This window comes from Haemaphysalis longicornis, unplaced genomic scaffold, assembly GCF_048455015.1.
Source record: "Haemaphysalis longicornis isolate Haplotype H1 unplaced genomic scaffold, Haemaphysalis longicornis Haplotype H1 scaffold_5, whole genome shotgun sequence".
Taxonomy (NCBI): domain Eukaryota; kingdom Metazoa; phylum Arthropoda; class Arachnida; order Ixodida; family Ixodidae; genus Haemaphysalis; species Haemaphysalis longicornis.
The window spans coordinates 38099477-38116747 of NW_027526385.1; positions in this window are offsets into that span (position 1 = coordinate 38099477).

The following is a 17271-nucleotide window of genomic DNA, read 5'->3' on the forward strand; positions in this document are numbered from 1 at the left end:
GCTAGTGATGGCGGCTGGTGCGGCATGGTTCACTGTTTAGGTCACCCTAGCAGACGTATTTCTAGCCCGACAGATACTTCTCTTTATCGAAGGTGGAATTTCGAGCTTGTTTTTGGCTCTCAAAAATGCTGTGCATTGGCTGTGCAGTTGACGACTTCGAGGCGGCTTTCGCTCCGTTACCGCCGAGAACCAAGCATTGTGTGTGCGGCGGTTTTACGTGACGGGCAGATTCCACGGAAGCGTTGGTAGCAACCCTAAGGGCAGCGACCGCACCATCGGCCGCTACCAGACGACGGTGAGCTTATATGTGCGCAATATGATTACTGCAGACATGTTTTTCTCACCTCGCCTTTTTTAACAGCGAAGCTGGTTAGCTAATCGTAATTTTTTGTGCCTGCAGTTAAAAATGCAAAAAAATTGCCAAACGCACGCACGTGAGTGCGGGCCTCGTCGCGACCGCCTGGCAGTTAACAAGACCAAGACAATGCCTAGCGCTTGTGCGTGCGTGCCTCGCGACGGCCGCTGAGCGTCCCCTGGGCACGATTTTCATAGAGTTCCTGTATATGCTCCCTACGGGAGCAGAGTTGCGCATAGGTCCGCCATCTTGACCGCCGAGCATCCAAAGCAGCGTGGGAAAGCCAACCATCGGGCTTGAAGGAGTCGTGCGCACCGCGCGAGGGGAGCGTGAGCGCGCCCCGACGTCGCTGCTTTTTTTTTTTTTTTGTAACGCGCGCTTTGCTTTATTATTAGGGGTGTTTTCCTATAACGCATATCCGAATATCGGGAAGATATGGCTGTGCATAATGTTCCGAAATATCCCTCCAAGTCTTAACAAACATATATGTGTTACTATATATTTAACGAAGACGTGACTTGTTTTGCTCAATAAACCTCCATGCTGGTTAGATGCCTGGTATAGAGTGAGCACGCGCGTATATACACACTGGGTTATTTGGAACTCAACCTACAGTTTTTGCAGTCTATAGTGCATGTCGGCAAACTCATGCCTTGACAACGTAAAGTGATGTGACAAAACGCGTTCGAGCGTTCGGCAAGGTTGCAAAAACTGTTTTACCTGACATATGATTACCGGGAATCGTGATGCCTTCTGCCAAAGCCGACAGCCCTGAAGGCCTAGAATTTGTTTTAGTCTTCCATTTTCGCTGTTGTCGGTTATTAGCAGCTGACTATTCCTTTTGTTCGAATGCTTACATGAGAAGCTGACGCCTAGCTCTTCGCGCTGACTCACATGACCGCGTACTGAAGTTGTGCAAAAAAGATACTCTTCATGTACTAGCGTGTTGCGGCTTGTAGCTCTCGCGCTACGAACTACGAATGCGACATGGCAGCGGCGCAAAATGTATGAAAGACGCCGACAGCAGAGCGCAGCAGCGGCGTTGCAGCCGCATCACCGGCTTCTCTGCGGTGCGGGGATGCTTTTTGGGCACGTGACTGCGATCAGCGAATAGGGTCGTGAGCGGCGAATGGAAATCAAAGGCGCAACTCTTGCTGCCGTAGGGAGCATATACAGGAACTCTAGATTTTCAAGACAAGAATAACCACCTAGGGAGATTGGCCGAGATTTCGGCGACGGCCGGCATTGAAAAAAACAAGGAAATGATGAGCGCTCGTGCTCGCCTGCCTCGCATGACCACCCAGCGTTACCGGCGCAAGTTTTTCAGGCCAAGCCTACCTAAGGGTATGGGCACAGATTGGCCCAAAAAAAAAAAGATCTAGCGTTCGCCGTAATTCTGGTAACATTTGCTCGGAGCGATAAAGAAACGTTATAGAGTACGCTCCTCCAAGGTGATCTCCAATGATTATCGCTTCCAAAAAAATTAAGAAGATCACACTTATAGCAACAATGATGAAGTAAACGTCATTGCGGCTGCGAAGAAGAAGCAAACGAGCTGCAATCGTTGATTTAAACCTTCGTGATGGGCGTGAAAGTTGAGTGAAGCTTCGTTACCTTCAAGTCTTACGCGTTAATGTGAACTTCGTTCGCCGCACATGGCTTCCTCTGGTTCTACCACACGTCTAACCGTCTACAGCCGGTGTACAGAGAACTAGATCATTGTAATAGCGATAAAACTAAGGGCATTTTTAATGGAAGGCAGTGAATACAGAAAACCGGAAATCCGCAAGGGGCGCTGCTGTAGAATTCTAGAGAGGACATAGTGCAGTAAATAGAGTTGCCACCTGCCGCTTGTCGTCCCTAGGTTCGAATCCTGGCGTATACGCAATTATTTCCTTGTTATAGACACTTGAACACGAATAAAATCAATAAAATCAACGAATAAAATCAACCCTGGTTGCCCTGCGTGTTTTTTTTTCTTCCTAGTAGAATTTTCATTGTAATTATTGTGTCTTTCTGAAAACTGAAAGCTGATTTTCTATGTGTTATATTGTGTGCATTCTTCTGTTATTTTTTATTGTCACAAAGTACGTGCCATTTCCCGCAGAGTCGTGCCAAAACGGGAGGGGGGAGGGGGACGTCCCCTTGTCAGGCTTTTTTTTTTTCCTGTAGCCTTTTTGACCGTTCCCCTCGACAACTGTATAGCCATTCCTGTACATGTTGTCGCAATAAACTTTCAACTTTCAAGCTGTGTGCCAAAATCCGACTTATGAATGCTTATAATGATTAATAATGGCAGACATTTCCGGCACAGAACGTCGCAAGAGTCTTGCTTTCGGCATTTCAGTGGTTGAGTGGGGCGTAGGCAAGGTATGAGAGGTGTACGCTTTCCCAATTCCCAATTCCTCCCTCCCCCTATCACATGCCGCCTAGTTGTAAGAGTGAACGGTGATATTTTAGTGAACTGCACCCGAGCAGCATTTGGAATTGTTTTTGCTTCTCATACCTGCGCTCGGGAGAAAATGCCCTGAAGATCTCCTGCAACACGCTCTTATTCGTGATTGCCTCCATCTTCCGAGACATTCCCAACCTGCCTCCGTTCTCGCATTGAAAAAAAAAAAAAAAGAAGTGTAGAGGAGAGAACAACAGGTTGCGCACGCTTTTTTAGCGGCAAGTGTGGCTGAGCACTAACACTTTTTTTTCTTCATTGCCGGTCTTCGACAGTGCAACACAACATAAAGGTACTACAGAAAACACACAATCTACAAAAAGGCCGGGATGTCTTGCTTGGTAACAGCGCAAATAAAACAGGACACAAAAGGAAGAAGGAACGGACACAGCGCTGTCCGTTCCAACTGTCCAACTCGCCCAGTCGTCTGGTTTAGGCCGTGATGCCTTGGCGCCCGCATTCATTTTTAAAGACGATAGTCTTTCTTGAATTTTGGTCTGTTTGTATGTCTGTCTGTCTGTCGGTCCATCTGTCTGTCTGTAACTCGATGCAGCCACCCGGCCAAAGTAAAACGCTTACTGCGCAATAGTCTTATATACTCACAGCCTAATGTAAACGTCTAGGCCCGGTTTATATGTTCATACTTGTACACTTTGTTGAACAAGAAGAAGACATTACGCAAATATAAGACGGGAAATTAGTACACAAGGGGTATTTACATAGTTATTTTATTAAAAAATTCCTGGATGCTTGGGTTTTCGATAGCAAATGATATTCTACATATACTGCAGAACAACGCGTACCGCCTGCTGTTGCCCGCGCCACCTCACGGTGGCATATGAGAAATCACAGGGCAACAGCAAAGAAATGTTCCACTAGCTAGGTTTCACATTTTGCTTGGAACGCACGTGGAGCACGGCAACGCGATTATATAAAGCTTGAAGTTGGCCGCCTCGATTCACGCGCGTCTCCGCCGTACTTCAGCGCTGGCATCGAGGAACCCCGCCTGTAGCAGTGGAACGCGGTAAATCAAATCGCCTTGAGCAAAACTTTAGTGTGTTTACCTTGGGATGAGCGCGACGGAACAGGAACAGCATGAGAGGTGAGCAGGAAAGCGAAGGGGGGCATTTCCTTGGCAAATGTCTACAAAGACTATCGTCTTTTGACGACATTTGAAACGAAAGGAGCAGATACGCGGCCAATTTTTTTTTTCAAGGACGCATCCACACAAAACATGATGAGTTCTGTCGAACGAAGGAAGGAGTGGGCAAGGGTTGCCCTGTTTTCTTAATTTTTAGATGAAAAGCATCTCTTGCTCTCGGCTCCGTCGTCCGTCGTCCGTCGTCCATCCATCCGCCGGCCCAGGAAGACACCGGCAACACTGCCGCTCCAGGAGCCCTTACGGGAAGCGTGCTCGTCTCGTGCCCGCCCAGGAAGACACCGGCAACACTGTCGCTCCAGCATCCCATGATCGGGGCTATGTCCCTCCCTTGTTGTGGCGCCGTCCACACCCCCACTGCGCATGCTCGGCTCGTCTCGGGCCGGCCCAGGAAGACACCGGTAACACTGTCGCTCCAGGAGCCATTAAAGGGTAAGACACCACCGAGCGTTCAGCAAGCCGAGCATGCGCAGTGGGGGTGTGGACAGCGCAACAACGACAAGGGAGGGACATAGCCCCGTCGTATCTAATAAAATTACACCATTTTCCCGTAGGGGAACCCTGAGTAGTATGCGAAACAGCCATGGGCTCAACGACGGACTGAAAACTAATGGGCACTTGAAGCGACACCATGGCTGCTTTGCATACTACTCAGGGTTCCCCTACGGGAAGATGGTGTAATTTTTTTCATTTCTCAGGGGTGGATGAATATTGGCACACCCATCCTAATACCGACCGATACTCACTTTTTTTCTTTCAAGCTTTTCAAAAATCTTACAAGGCTTCTAATTTTGCTTTCACCGCAATTTGATCCGTCATCGTACAACACTTTCGTGTTAGTGGCACAAAGACGTCTGCACTAAAACAACGCGAATTAAAGAATTCTCGTTAAGAAAATATAAAATAAAGTGGTTGGATGACTTTAAGAGCACGCCTACTGCACACCGAAGTTTTTTAAAGCTTTGAATTGATTTATTGCTGAGTTCCGTGTAATATTTTTGTTTACAATTTCATCCCATCACTCTTAGGCAAAAAGGGCTAAAATAGGGACTAAAATACAGCCGTTAGTCTTGAGGGGCAACCGTTCATCTTCAAGGGGAGTATCTGCAGCAGAGTATGTGCCGTGTACACAAATGCGGACTAATTGTTCGTCCCCGCGGATCGATAAGGAGTAACGAGAAGACGAAACTCATGCAGTCAGTCTCTTTGCTGCTTCGTTAATCCCCTGTAATGGCGTCGTCGTTGCCCATTCGCGCATACAGGGTGTTCGGACGATAATTGGAACACTTTAAATTTTTTTTCCCGAGTGAACCGCCGCTCTGTTGGCGGTGAAACTTCACACGAAGGTCGCATTTTGTGGTCTATTTTGTTTGACACCGGGAAAAGCGACGGTACTTACCTGTTTATCCTGAAAATTAATAAAAACGATTTTCGCATATGGGAAAATGATACATATAACACGTATCACTAGAAGTACGCTACACTAATTGAAGCACAAACAACGGTAATAACAATGATATCACACTTCATGGACGGAAGATTTTGCCACAAATAATGTACTAGTTGAGTGAACATACAGCCAATTAGAAGATAATGAGGTAAGGATAAAAGCAATACAAACGAGAAGTTGAATAAAATGCAGTATAACGAGCAACCAAAGGAAGGTGGCATAGCAAGATTATGTGAACGGAGTAAGACATATACTGTTAGCTACAAACAGCACTACTCAGCCCTGCACGAAACTGGGCCAGGGAGCCATTAAAAACATCCAATTTGTCCCCAAGAAACGTGTACAGGGTTTGCAGTCGGTGGATAGGCGAGTGATGACTACTAGTTGCACCAGTATGGAATAAAAAGCGCGATCGCGTGCACTTCTGGGGAACTCGGAGCATAAGCTGGGGCAGAATTTTTGGGTAGGAAATGACTGTGCAGAAAAAGATCAGCTCGATCACGCCTAGAACGGAAGGGAATAAGCTTAGGTAGCTGATGTTGACTAGAGGATGAAACAGAACTGCGTCCTAGCCGGTGTTTATATATTGGGAGGAATTTTTTCTGCACTCGTTCAAGATACTAGTGATTGGACGGGCAGGTTTCATTCCAAATGACAGATGAGTATTCTAATTGGGGGAGGCAGACTGATCAGTAAATCTTTAAAAAAAGAAACAGGAGCGGTGAAATCTCTTCTAAACCTGATTACCGCACCCAGACTGCGGAGGGCCCGCCCGACCACCTGTCCTTTATGGGGAGTGAACTGAGGCAACTGTCGAACAGCACTCCAAGGTCTCTAACCTCGAAAACTTTTGACAGACAAGCATTATTAAGCGTGTAAGAGAATTGTAAGGGATGTGTTTTCCGGCTCTAATAAAACTTTGGTTTTATTAGAGTTAAGAATTAATCCCTGCTCAGCACAGCAGCGCGCGAAAGATGAGATGTCATGTTGAAGGGCGAGGCAGTCCTCTGGGCAATTAATTATTTTGTAAACCTTTATATCGTCAGCATACAAAAGAAAAAACGAGCTCTTAATAGAGGTAAATACGTCAATAATGAAAAGAGAGAACAGAAGATGACCCAACACGGACCCCTGAGGTACGCCGCTGGTAGGAATGTAGTCGACAGATCTTTGGCCATTTACACTGGCATAACAGCGCCTGTTAAGAAGATAGCTGCCTAGTAAGGCAGCTAGCGGAGCATTTGACGCCACAGAGCAACAGTTTTTTGAGCAACAGTGGATGAGCAACAAGATGAAAAGCTTTACTTAGATCACAGTAGACTGCGTCAATCTGGCCTCGGTCTGTGACTGCTTTGGATGCGTGTGTCATAAAGCAGGTAAGGTTAGTTGTCGTTGACCGCCCAGTTATAAAGCCATGCTTATTGAGTAAAAATGCATTTTTTACGCACGAAGACAAAACTGTGTGTAACGAGGACTCAAAAAGTTTGGACGCGGCACACAGGATTGAAACCGGCCAGTAGTTCGTTGGATCTGTGCGGTTGCCTCACCTAAAGAGAGGATATATTCTAGAAATTTTCCATGTAGCTGGAAATGTGTTAGTAGTTAAGCAGTTATTAAATATAGATGTTAGAACAGGAGCTCGAATATCTTTAAAAGCTTTAAGTATGGCCGCAGGAATGCCATCTGGGCCAGACGACAAAGAAGGTTTTATGTGCTTGAGGCTTTCAAGTACAAGCTTCTCATCAAGAACTGAACTTGCCCCACGCACGCTGTTGATAAATCGAGATTTCTCATTGTTTCTGGGAGGTGCGAAAGTGCTACCGAAGTGACGCGCGAAGGAATTGGCTACATCAGTTACTTCAGCCCCGGAAGAATGAACTAAACGAATGCGATCATCTGCGTTATTTGAGTGGGAAAGAATGAACTGCCAGAATTTTGAAGGGTCACGCGCTGCACTAATCTCCACGGACTCAAGGTAGGAACTATAGTCTCTTTTATAGAGCTTTTTACACGTTGAACGGTGAATTCGAAACTCTTCCTATGTGCGCGATCTTTCAGCTTAAGGGCAGCTCGGAGTTCATTGGAGAACCAAAAAGAAATTTCTGCGAGTTTTTGCTCTTTGGGATAAACCGGCCCATACCATTCTTTATAATTTTAGTGAAGCTGTCGACTTGCGCGTCAACATCAGAGTCGATCAAGACAGTGGACCAATCGGCAGACGAAAGATATTGGTATAAACCTACGTAGTCACCCCGCCTGAAGCAATAACGGCGAGTAGTAGAGTATGAGGATGGAGCCATGTTACGCTGTACGGATAAAGATGCGGAAATGAGAAGTGAAGGTTGAAATTTATCAGGACGGACAACACCAATGTCCGAATGAAAAACTTGCGCATTTGAAATGTACGTGAAAGGTCTAAAATGCTACCACTGTAGTTCTTGGTACGATTTAACTGGTGCAAAGAAGTAAATGCTGAGAAATCAAGACTCATGCTGCAGTTTTGTTCATTGTTGTAACTGTAGTGAGAAAAGGTATGGCTATCCCATTCAACGCCTGGTGTGTTGAAGTCGCCCTAGACAAGCAGCTTGTGATTGCTGCTAAGTGTAGATGCTTGCTCGATAGAAGAAATGACACTATTGCACACCGAAGGGGTGGTATCAGGGAGAACATAGAACGCCCGAATAAGGAGCTTCTTGCCTTCGAGGAGGCGCACATCAAGTCAGACACATTCCCCTTGTGTTTCAAGCTCCGGACGTAGAACGCATCGCAGCGATCTCTCTACCGCTACAAGAACACCGCCTTTTTTCTTAGAACCTGCCGAATTTCTGTCGAACCGGGCGAATATAATAATAATAATAATCAATCAATCATGTTTATTTACGTGCCCAGGAACAGCCGAAGGCCTCAGTGCTGGCGGACGGATAGTTACATAAAAACAAAATACAAGAAACATATTGCAAGAAACAAACAAGCGACGATACACACACAAACGGAAGTAGTGAAAATGACATAAATAAACAACACGTGGAGTGAAAGGTGGGGACACGTAAAAGGAAAAGATGGCTTAGTAGGTCTGCGTGTTGTAGAGACCGCACAACCAGCAGGGCAACAAAGTTTAAAACGACGGCAAGAGTACAGAGACAAAGGATAAGACGAACAAATCACAGGAAACAGTTTCTCAAAAATAGGCAGCTATCAGTTGGTGAAAAACAGAACCGCGGAGAAGCTAAATTCAGCAATCGAGAAAAAAGAAATTACAGAGACATCTTACACGTTTAATATACTGTATTTAACAGTACAGTACGGCAAATTTTAAAAGCATTTTGAAAGGTGTCTAGGCGTTCAAAGAAGCGGTTGCAAGAACTTTGTATTCTGCACAAAAGAGAATGATTCGAGTTGAACGCAGCGGTCAAGAACGAGCGATGCGACCTGGTGCGCCTTTGTGGAACACTAAACTCTAAACAGCTAAGCAAGTTTGCAAAAGAAAGGTCACCATGAACAATTTTCTGAAGAAAAGTAAGATCTCCATGCGTACGTCTGATGTTCAAGGAAGGGATGGAATGAAGTGGTAAGTCAGACTCAGGACGAGGACTGTGATTGTGATAACGGTGCTTAAATATGGATAAAAACTTCTTCCGCACCTGTTCTATTAATTTACTACTAGATTTGCAGATGCCGTTCCTGGCAACAGGAGCATATTCTAACTGAGGGATACATTTTGCATTCTATAGTATTAGAAATGAATATGGAGAAGAGAATTCCTTTGAAATCCGACACACATTTCCAAGACTTCGGAGCGCTCGCCGGGTGATGAGTCTAATAGGAGGAGAAAAACAGAGGGTACTGTCGAAAAGAACCCCGAGGTCCCTAATCTCCTCAACCCTTTGCAGAGGAGCTCCCCCGATACTGTAGGAAAACAGTAGACGATGGGTTTCCCGGCTGTACGTGATTACCTTTGTTTTAGCGGGGTCCAAAATTAGACACTTTTTGCTGCACCAGACCGATAATTCCAACACATTCCTCTGCGATGCACAGCAGTCCTGAACATCGCTAATGTGCCTAAATAGTTTGATTTCATCAGCAGAGAAAATACATCAAGATTTTGTGAACACTGTTGACACATTGTTGATAAAGATAGAAAACAATAGTGGACCCAGGACGGAACATTGAGGTAGACCACTTGTTGCAGTGTAAACACCAGACTTTTTGTTGTATACATTTACGTAAAACGACCGGTCAAGGAGATAGTTTGACAACAAGGCAACAAGGGTTGCGTCTACGCCGGACGTAGTAAGCTTGTTAATAATTATAATTGATGGTTCACCACATTAAACGCTTTACTGAGGTCAAAATAAATGACATACAACTGGCCGCTTTCGCAAACTGCCGCCGAAGCCTGTGTCATAAAGCTTGCAAGAATTCTAATCCTCAACGACCCGAGAAAAAGCCGTGCTGATTTGGTATGGGAATCGTTCTTGACACAGGCAGCAAGAACTTTGTGCAGAGCTGACTCAAGCAGTTTTGAGGCGACACAAAGGAGTGAGATCAGGCCATAGTTAGTAACGCCTGACTTATCACCCGACTTATATATTGGAAAAATTTCAGCGATTTTCCACGCACGAGGAAATTTGTCGAAACAGTTATTACAAATACATGTTAAGACAGGCACAAAAATTTTGCCGTAAGCCTTCAGTAGGGCTGCTGGAATTCCGTCTGCGCCACAGAAAAATGAAGGTTTCATCTATTTAAGGCTATCATTGACAAGTTTTTCATCGAACATAAGTGTATTAAAATTAGACATATTATTGAATGATAGGAGGGCGTCGTTAGCATCGGGAAGTTGAAAGACAGAGTGAAAGTACTGAGCAAAGCTGGTGGCAACATCCTCAACGTGTTTACCATCGGAATTAAGCAGGCTAATGTGTTCTTCAGACGCTTTAGAACCGCCGCGTACATACCTCCAGAAGTCAGTCGGTGTCTGAGACGCAACAGCCTCTAACGACTCTTTATCGAGCTGATGGTCATGCCAGTAGAGGCCTTTGCAAAGTGAGTGATACCGACTAAACTCCGCTTTTCAGTTGTCAAGCCCAGAACGCTTGGCCTATTTGTGGGCGCTGTCCTTAAGTTTAAGCGAACTAGGAAGTTTTTAAGGTGGGGAAATTTGGAATGAACAGGCCTACAACAAGGGATGTACTTTTCCATGCCACTCCTGACAATTTCGGTAAAACGTCGAACCTGTTCGTCAACATCATTGACATCAAAAACACTTGATCATTCAGCAAATGAATAAAAGTGATACAGCCCAGCATAATCTCCACGCTTGAAGGCATATCACGGGACTGCACAAACGTCAACACCGCCATAGCGATGCTGGGCAGCTACCGAGACAGAGACAATAAGAGGGGGGTGAAACTTGTCGGGGTGTACAAGAGATATTTCGGAGGCACACACTTGTAAGTTTTTCAAGTTCGAGAAGCACACACCTAGGACATTACCACAGAAGTTTTCTATGTGGGAGAACTGCTGCAAAGAGGTGAACGATTGAAAATCTAATAAAATGCTGCATTTATGCGCTGCATAATGATTTTCGTGCTGAACTAAAAGACTCTTCCAGTGAATACATGGGGTGTGGAAGTTCCCAAGTATAATTGGCTTTTGGTTGGAGTGTGCATTTGAAATATTTTCGATAGATTTGAGCTTTCGACTATATCGAGATGGTTAAATATCCGAAGATATATAGAATACACCAATGAGCAGCTTTCTGCCCTTCTTGAGGCCTACCTCAAGCAAGACCGCTTCCTCTAGGGTCTCGAGGTCAGCACGCCGCAAGCATTGCACTGAGCGATCAATGGCAATGAGAACACCGCCACCCTTTTGCTTAGGCCCAGTTAACTTTCTGTCGCTTCTGAAAATTTCATATCTCGGAGGAAAATAGTCGGAAGACGAGATATCATTGCAAAGCAAGGTTTCAGTAATAACAATGGCAGAAAATTTGGTGTACACAACATTTATAAGAAATTCGGAGGACTTAGCACGTAGACCTCGAGTGTTTTGATAATAGATGTCGAGAGTGTCGTTCTTATTGGCCATGCTCAGTAGTTTCACAGCTGTGCACCATGCCAGGGTGGAACCTGTCTTGGAACGGCTTGAAGAGGCAGCCCTTCGGCCATGTAGACCGGTCGCCCAGGCGCCTAAAACCCTCCTCATCAACAGTTACGCAAAAAGAAGAATAATAGTGGTACTTGGTCTTAAGGCGTTTGCACGAAAATGGCGTGACTTGCACGCTTGACAAGTGAGCCAACAATTGCCCAGATGTCGTGTGAGCCGACAACTTCGAAACAAAGATGGCCCTGGAGCTCGGTTGTCGGCGCACCAGGTCCACAACAAACTCGCAAGCTTCTGACGCATCAATGCGAGGAGGGCTTCTTTTCTTCTGTAAGTTCGCCGGCGGGCCATTACTCACAGTGTCGAACCGTAGAGGAGAAGGCAAAGGGCAGTCCGAAGGGAAACCAAATCACTCAACGCCGCAGCTGGTTTACTGTTGAAGCGTTCTACGAATGCCAAAGCCTTCGTGGAGGACAGAAGGGGGCCGCTTTCGCCAGCTGCACCGGAGGCGGCTGCGGCTGCGGCTGCGGCGAACCAAGACCTCATGGGGAGGCCGGAGTGCGGTCACGTCACCGGTAGCATGGCACGGTTAGCAGGCTTCGGAGAAGCATGCGAGTGAACTCTCCTCGCAGGCAGCGAATCTACTCAAGGAGGGAAGCGACGATTGCAGCATGCTGGGCAAGCCCAGCCACATTGTCCCGTCTAGCGTCACTAAAAAAGCCTTTATTTAGTGACGCTAGTCCCGTCGCAGAAGCCATTTCTCCTCGCGCAGCTCGGTGACAACATCGCCGAGAAAAAGAGGCTGCCGCAGGCTTCAGAGAGGTGATTCCTCAGGGCCGCGACCTCGGCGCATAGGTCGGCAGAAGGAACGAAGCTTGCTCCGACAGGGGACGCCACTCGTTTGGCCGGGATGTTCGCTGGCTCACCGTCTTCGCTGGTTCGCTCACCGCGGTCGCTGGGCCTAGTGGGTGACGCCGCAGCCACACAGAGATTACAGACGAACGACTGCTCACCTGAGATCAAACACTGCAGTCGTCCGGAAGAACAGTGCACTTTCTGTGCGCACGGCGTTTACACGCAGAACATCAAAAAAACTCCTGCCTACCGAAGAAAGCGAGGCAGCAGAGGAGACACTTATCCTTACTTGGCCCCATCTTGCGGCGGATAATAATAATAATAATAATAATAATAATAATAATAATAATAAAAATAATAATCAATCAATCAATCATTTATTTGCGTGCCCAGGAACAGCCGGGGGGACCTTTGTACTGGCGCACGGAAATAGAAACACACGAAACATAATGTACACATCTCTCAAATACAAAATAAAATACAAAATACAAAAAACAAAAACGAAAGGATAGCTTATGTTGAAGTTACGGAATGAAAGTCATTTAAGTGCATGAACTCAAGGATAAAAGACAAATGCAGAATAAGAGAAGTTGGCAGTTACGCCAATACAAACTCACAGACATGTTTGCGAAACAGAGTAGAGAAATCATTAAATATATCAAGGTAATCCGAGTACCGATTGTACGTGCATTGCAGTCGGCACACAGGGCACAAGACACGCAGACAATTGGGGTTGCAAAAGGTATCATGTTTGCTGGTCCACTTTTGCGGCACATAAAGACGAACATGCTGTAGCAGCTCACCACAAGACACTATGCCGTGCATAATTTTAAAGAGGAAGAGAATATCAGCCTTGTTCCGCCTGGAAGTTAAGCATGATAGCGTCAATGAAGAGGGCGATCCAGGGTTATAATTACTACTATCGCCAAAGCGATGGTTGAAGATAGATATGAACTTATTTTGGACCCTTTCTACAAGCTTACGGTTTGTTTTGCTCGTGCTGTTCCAGACAACAGATGCATATTCAAGCTGAGGACGACATATAGTTGTGTAGAGCTTGAGAAGAGAAATCGGCTGCTTGAACTCCTTGGACACGCGACAGACAACGCCAAGCGATCGAAGAGCTCTACGAGTACTTACCTGAATATGTGGAGAGAAGCTCAGTTTACTGTCGAAAGTGACGCCTAGGTCATTAACCTCTACCACACGTGGGAGTAATTCACCGTTGATGTTATAGGGAAACAAGATGTTGTCAGTCTTTCTTGTGTATGTCATTACCTTAGTTTTAGATGTGTTAATGAGAAGTTTGTTGCATGAGCACCAATGCGAGAAGGACGAGATTGCTCTCTGGAGAGCGGAACAGCTGCGCAGAGTTGGAAACAGATTTAAATATTTTTACATCATCGGCATATAAAAGAAAATTACAATCATTAAATATTGTCGCGACATCATTTATAAAGATCGAGAAGAGAAGTGGCCCGAGAACTGAGCCCTGAGGGACACCACTGGTGACCTCATAGGAAAGAGAAGACTGTCCATTTACATGCACGAAACATGACCAATCACATAGATAATTGCATATAAGAGATATCAGGGATGGTTGTATATCAAGCTCAGATAGTTTTTTGGCTAAGAGCTCGTGGCAGACGACATCAAAAGCCTTGCTTAAATCAAAGTAGACTACATCAAGTTGACCTCTCCCTTGCATTATTAATAATAATAATAAGAAGAAGAAGAAGAAGAAGAATAAGAAGAATATTAACAATAATAATATTCAAATTGCAAAACGCCTGGGCGTTAAAGTTCAAGCGTCAGCGATTAAAGTGCAAACTCCCTACGAGGCAAATTCACAGACATACTGTAGGGGTTAATGCGCCGCCGCAACGTAGGCGATGAAGCGCGCAGTAGTGGAGGTCTCCGGATTAATTTTGAGCCCCTGGGGATCCTTAACGTACGCTGACATCTCGTATACACGGGGTTTTTTGGTTTTCGCCTCCATCGATAGAACCAACACCAACGCCAGGCCTCCCGGTGAAGCTGAATTCCCCCCCCCCCCTCCCCTACCTATCCTGGTCATTCAAAGCATAGTGAAGTGAAGCGATGATTCCGTGTGAGTTCACGCGCTAAGCCTCGCTGGCGCTCCCGGCAGGCGGCTTCTTCTCCCGGAGATAGCGCGATTTTACCCATTTTCTGGTAATTCCAGAAACGACCGCCAAGCGCACTCATCGACACTCCGTTTCATGCAACCCGGTGTATCGCTGCCAAGGCCAGAGAGCGTGATTGGGTGCTTCCTGTGACGAGGAAAGTAGGGCTCAAAGCTACTCAAAGTAATAGACTTCCAATACTTTGAACTCAATTATAATTAACATTTTGTTAGTGTTATCCGAACAGACAAAGTTTATGTGCGTTTACTGCTGCTTTCAGTGTGTTTTACAAAAGGAACTCAGAGGTGGCGCCATATTTCAAAGCAGAATACTCCGAGACGAGCGCGTCTGAACTCTGAGCAGACGACGCGAACAGTTTTTCTTTCCTTTCAGCCATGTAGTCGCTATTCCTCGGCACTCGCAATTCAGCCATGACGCGAGGTGGAGTAATGCCGTTTAAACGCCCGTGTGTACGAGATTTCGGCGCACGTTAAAGATCCCCAGGTGGTGAAAATTAATCCGGAGCCCTCCACTACGGCGCGCCTCATCGCCTGCGTTGCGTCGGCGCGTTAAACCCTACAATCAATCAATCAATCAATGCCGTTTGTTTATTTCTTGCTCTGAACTAATTGCGTAGCTTCCACTTCGTTGCGGTGCTTGACGCTTGCTCTCCCAGTCTCTAGGGTATGCCGTCTCCCCTTTGATGCGCCTTCGTTGCCATGACTCGTCCCATGAAAGCCTCTACGAAGAACAGCTGCACTGTTAAAATTAAAAGACCTGTGTGTGTGGCTCTGGGCGCATTTCAATGAGCCCCAGGTGGTCGACACCAGTGGGCAGTTAATTATTGCGGAGTTAAATTGACAGGTACAGTCTCACCCCGATACCCATCTTACAGGAACATGTCCAGCTCAATACTATAACGGAGCTTATAAACCAGCGCGAAGATGGAAGGAAGCTAAAGCGTTTGTACATTCCAATGGTCGCAGCGCTTCATTCACATTTTTGTCATGAGTCCCCCGTCACTTCAATCTTAGACGATCTTCCACCGTGGCGGTACACAATGACAACCAATAAGACGACGAAGCTTCGTCGTCGTGACCAGCCAGCGCCAACCTCCGATACCACAGTCCCTGACGCCAACTGTGTACTGTACACAGACGCAGCTCTTCTGCCGGACGGAGGACGAACTGCTTTCGTCAGTGCCACGCACTGGGAAATTAAAGGCTCGCGCTGTTACACTACCGACACTCCGTGACCGCTGCTACTGGAGCTCTAGGCTGTACATGACGCAGTCAATGCTGCAAGTGCACTCCATAACATCACGAAGGTGTATATATACATAGACTCGCTCAGTGCTGTGAGGCATCTGAAGCAAGTAAAGAAGACACCTCTGATCTGCCAGCAGATTCACAGCCTCCACAGAACATCAGAGCTAACGATCCGTGTACATTGGGTACAGGGGCACGGTCAGAATATCCTGAATCAATGAGCGGACCATATTTCCCACTCTTCGTCCCCCCTGAATCCTCCCCTAGCCCCCTTCCTTGTGATCCGCGCTCCCGTCTTTTAGCCCGGAAATCTCTCCTGAGAAGGGACACACTCTCCCTAATTCCCCCGTGTGTCTGCTCCCTCCCCCTCATCTTTCCCGGGTGGAGGAAGTTTATCTGAGGAGGCTTTGGGCTGGGGTGGTCCTCACACCTTCAGTCACTTGAACTTGGGGGCACTCACAAGACGACCCAGGAACTTGTCCCAAGTGTCCGTCTCCGGCGGTTGAAGCTGACGCCAAGCATCTTTTGTGGACCTGCGCGGGAACAAGGACCGCTCGAGACGATGCGCTCAGAAAGGTTGGTGTGCGGTGGGATAAACTGGATGACTTCAACCGCTGGGTGCAGTAGATAAATATTGCCGGTCGCTGACGGACTTTCTGCACGCCACTGGACTGCATGCATACCTGTAGACTCCAAAACCTATCGGTTTCGTGACCACCTGTGCTCTTGGCAGAGCCTCACTCCCTACTTTCTTCTCTTTCTCTTGCCTTCCTACTTTATTCTCTCCTCCCATCTTTAAACCGCCTCTCATATGCCGCGTGGCAAAAACACGAAGAAAAAAAATTAATGGGTGAACCCCAGGGGTAGTTGTAGCGCACGAGAGCAAGCATTTGAATCATTTTTTGTTTTCCGAAGGCGTTGCGTTACTTGGCACGACCTGGTCCCGGGTTCGATTGCCGGCCGCGCCAAGGCGGGTTTTCTTAGAAAAGCATTTTTTCTCATAACAGCGAGCGTTTGAAATTACGCCTCTCGTTGACCGTATCCCAATGGTTCACGGTAGATGGCCCGGTACTGCATTTTACGAGCGAAAAATATACGCGGACGAAGAAGAAGTACACAGGACACTCGCTAGACACAGGACACAGGACACTAGCGAGTGTCCTGTGTACTTCTTCTTCGTCCGCGTCTATTTTTCGCTAGTAAAATGCAGTCAGATAACCAACTAGCCCAACTTTATGCCTTAACTGTGGCACGGGAGCTGAGTGATCCCTACTTCGAACACAGGGAACCTGCGACACTGTTTAGAACGTTTTTATATCCTAAATGTCTCAACAAAGTAGTCAACGAACACACTAAGTGCTTAGAATTAATGGTCACAAAGTACCTCATCCAAACATTATTGCTCCATAACTGGAAATTTCATTTTAAAAAGTTTTCTCTCTTTCCCGGTCTTGGCGGTTTTCTACCACTCGAAGTGTAGCGATGT